Raw genomic sequence first — 4077 nt, forward strand, 5'->3', positions numbered from 1 at the left:
TACATGTAGCTGTCCAATTATCTTAGCACCATTTATGAAGAGACTGTCTTTATTCTATTGTATACTCTTGCCTCCTTTGTCAAATATTAATTGAGCATAATGGCTTGGGTTTATTTCTGGGTTCTCTGTTCTGTTCCATTGGTCTATATGTCCTTGTACCAGAACCAGGCAGATGTGAGAACCATAGCTTGGTAATACAGCTTAATATCTACTATTGAGATCCCTCCTCCTTTGTTCTTCTTTCTCAGGATTGCTGTGGATATTCAGGCTCTTTTTTTCCCCAAATGAATATTTTGAGAGTTTTTTCTAGGTTTTTTAAATATGCCGCTGGTATTTTAATGGGGGTTTCATTGAATCTATAAATTGCTTTGGGTACTATGGACATTTTGATGATGTTGATTCTACCAATCCATGAACACGGTATGTTCTTCCATCTGTTTGTATCTTCTTCTATCTCTTTTTTCAGTGTCCTGTAGTTTTCCGAGTACAGGTCTTTTACCTCCTTAGATCAGTTTATTCCTAGGTAGCTTAATTTTTTTTGGTGTGATGGTAAATAGGATTTTTTTAAAATTTTCTTTCTGTAAGTTCACAGTGTTGATTTTTAAATATATTAAATTAAGCAGCCAACCAAGCCACCGTTCTGATAAAAGAAAAATCCATTGGAAAAGAATTAGGTTACTCATTATGAGTTAACATAAACCAGAAGTGAAACTGCAACAGTGCCCAGGATAACAACAGGGGTTTGTGTGAGGCTTAGAAATCCCTTTCTTGCAACACTCCTTGGCCAGTATGCGCTCGTTTTTCCTGGCAAAGTCCCGCCCATATCATCTACATACTTCTCTCTCAGAACAACTCAGCAAAATAAACTTTTGGTTTGTTTGTTGGACAACATTGTTTCACACAGATGTCAAACAGGCCCAAAACAAACCAACAGCAACTTCATAGACTAAAAATGGGACAGGTGGTGGTGGGGGGTGCTTTTATCTTTGGCCTATTCAACCATCTCACACACACCAACTACTTATAGTACAACTAGGTGCACACATACAAAATGTTACTGGAATGCTTGGAATAAAACTTTTGCTGTTGTTGTTTTTGCTTTTTTTACAAGGTTGGCTTTTTTTTTCTCCTTTCAGATTATAATGAACATGGTTGCACACAGGTAAAGTAGGACAGAGGAGGCTCCAAAGGCTAGTTTGATCATTAAAAATGGCTGAACCCCTAACAATTTGTACAAAAACAGAATATAAGTAAAAAACACAAACAAAACTTTTCTTTTAAAAGTATTTTTAAGAATTAAAAAAGCAAGACCTTGGAAGTTTTGGTCTTTTCCTTCTCTTGTAAATTCATATTGTGGTTTTGGTTGGGTGGGGAGAGAGTATGTCATCTGTGGGAGACGCTGCCTTTGATGGGGGAGGGGAGTGGGGAGACTTTCTATGTGAAAATGACCAGATTCTAAGAAGGGAAGTGAAGAGTGAATAGGTCACAGTGGCCTTTTGTGTTTTTTTAAATTTAACTCTTTGCTTTGTGCTGTCCAGTCATCCTCATCCGTCTGCTGCTTCTTGGTGTCAACATCACCACCCTCATCATCTTCAGCTGCCTGTTTGCCCTTAGCTGCCTCAGCTTCCTCATCTCCATCTCCATCCTCTCCCTCTCACCTTCCTCCTCTACTGCATCTACCTATTGTCAGCCTCCTTCCCCCATACCTGCTTCTTTTCAAATTTCTTTGCTGGGTGTGCTTTACTGCCAGAAGTCTAACAATTTTTAATACTACAGTGGGAAGATAGCTAGGAGATGTAAATTTTGCTGACAGGGAAAAGGCCAAGTAAGAACTTGCATGTAAATCAGTCTGCTAGTTAGGTCAATGTTCCCGCCAATTAATCTACGTATCTGGAGTGTGACTGGAGCAGCAACTGGAATGCTCAGCTGGCCTGGTTTCTGCAGATTATGGAAAGCTCTTAGCTAGGACAAGTGCACTGACGTGGGGCCCGCTGCCTCATGATCTTCTCACATTGTATTTCGTAATAATTATTACTCATGGCAGTGAGCAGTCACTGAATATTCCGGGCTTAGTAACAACTGTGTTACTAAACTTACAACGTTTATTGCCAAACAGAAATGCTTAAAACACCCAGCAGTGATAGGTAATCTGAAAATCTCAAGTCAAAATGTCTCTTTTTTGCAATAATTAACAACTTGTGCCAAAACCGTCCTCCCTGCTTTTCCTCACATGATTCTCCCCACTCCATGCTGCAGAGGTGGCCTGACCAAACCGACCCCACGCACCTCCCAGTCTTGGCTCCTGCTGCGCCTGGGGGCGGGAGGGGGGGGCAGGGAGCTCCAGCTCTGAGGCAATCTCTCCTGAGTTCACGCCCTGGTTCTGCCCCTTAACCAACCGTGTGACTCAGGGAAGTTCCTTTACCTTCTCCAGAAACGCAACAATACTTCTCGGGGTGGTGGTTTGGCATTACATGCTCATCAAAAATTAATATTGTTCTTGACTATTTAGAAGAGTAAAAATCCCATTCCCTTTCCTCTGAATGAAATGCATTTCACAATTTAGCACTTATAGACTCTCTTGTATTTTTGTTCATGGTTTCATGTGGTGGTTGTCTTAGATCCTCAGTTAGCCTAAACCCCTCAAGAAGAGAGAGAAAAGGCTTTAGTCTCTTTGAATGTCCACTGGCTCATAGAGCAACACCACACAGGTTTTGAATGTAATAGTTTGTAGGCATTTGGGTTTGTTGACATCACTGTTTTCAGTTCCAGTAGGTTGTGGTAACAGGTTCAGGCCAGGTGACTAGGCTGTAGGGACATTTTGATTGGGCGGTTGGATCTGTGTAACTGTGACTGACCACGGTGTGGGGGTTGCCTCCTTGCCTCATGAGTTCAGTTTCTCAGAAGGTGGAAAGCCCTTAATTACTTTATCAATCAAAACAGAGGGCTTTCCGTGCAGTCTAATATGTGAAATTTCTGTTACTCATCTCGATTACTAACACTCAGTTGCCATGCCAGAAGCTTGAGACTTCCTTAACTCTTCTTCCTTTGCTTCCCTCACACCTGTATTGATATTGTCAGCAAGACCAGTAGATTCTTCCTCTTCCATGATGGGTTCTCCTCCCACTCCAGGCTTTAGTTCAGGTTTCCATCCTCTCTTATCTGGATCTTCATAACTTCATAATAGGTCTCCTTGTTGCTCCTAATTTATTTGCTGCTGCCTGTTATATTTCTGGTCAAACAACCATCTGATTAGGTTATTCTCCTTTTTAAAATCTTTTAATGATTCACCATTATTGACAGAAAAAAAATCCCCTCCCCTATGGAGTCCACACCATCGAATCCCTATCTCCCTTCCCATCATCCCCCCCCACCCCCACACACACACCCTCATGCCAGTTATAACTTGCAGGCTGTGTGCTCTTTCAAGCTTCCATGCTTTTAAGTATATTGCTTGTTTGTTTTTTGTCCTGGAATGCCCTCTTCATTCCTCTTTTTATCAGGACAACATAGTGCTTTGGAACAAAGGCTCTAGGTCAGACACCTTCATTTGAATCCTGAGTCTTCTGCCTGTTAACTAGTATGTTGGGCAAGTTATTCAACCTCTCAAGCTTCACTTTTCTCATCTATAAATTGGAGATAATAACTACCACCTCCAAGGGCTAGTGTAAAGATTGAACAAGAAAGTACATGCGTTACACTTAGTGGTATCTGGCACAGAGTGAAGGCCCAATAAATGTTAGCCATTGCTACCACTTGAAATTCAAGTGTCATTTGAAGTCATTGCTCTCTTGACTTCTGTGATAGGCACAGGGATGGCTCCCCAAAGGTATCCACCCTAAATTCTTAGACCTATAAATATGTTATTTACATAGTAAATGGACTTTGCAGATGTGATTTAATTAAGGATCTTAAGATGGGAGAGTATTCTGCATTTTTCAGGTGGGTCCAAAGTAATCACAAGAGTCCTCATAAGAGGAAGACAGTGCAGTGAGAGCGAGGAGGAGAAAGTAATGTGATGATGGAAGTAGAGATTGGAGTGATGCAGCCATGAGCCAAAGAATGCTGGCAGCCTCTGAA

General features: G+C 41.4%; 1 long non-coding RNA gene across 1 annotated transcript in view; it reads left to right on the forward strand.

Moving 5' to 3' along the window:
• Positions 1 to 1204, forward strand: part of LOC107181578 — a 13261-nt gene extending 12057 nt beyond the window's left edge. Inside the window, exon 3 of the long non-coding RNA XR_001512238.1 lies at positions 1137 to 1204. This is a non-coding gene — a long non-coding RNA (uncharacterized LOC107181578). The remainder of the gene's footprint in view (positions 1 to 1136) is intronic.
• Positions 1205 to 4077: the final 2873 nt, after the last annotated feature.

This window comes from Myotis davidii, unplaced genomic scaffold (genome assembly GCF_000327345.1).
Source record: "Myotis davidii unplaced genomic scaffold, ASM32734v1 scaffold269, whole genome shotgun sequence".
Classification (NCBI taxonomy): domain Eukaryota; kingdom Metazoa; phylum Chordata; class Mammalia; order Chiroptera; family Vespertilionidae; genus Myotis; species Myotis davidii.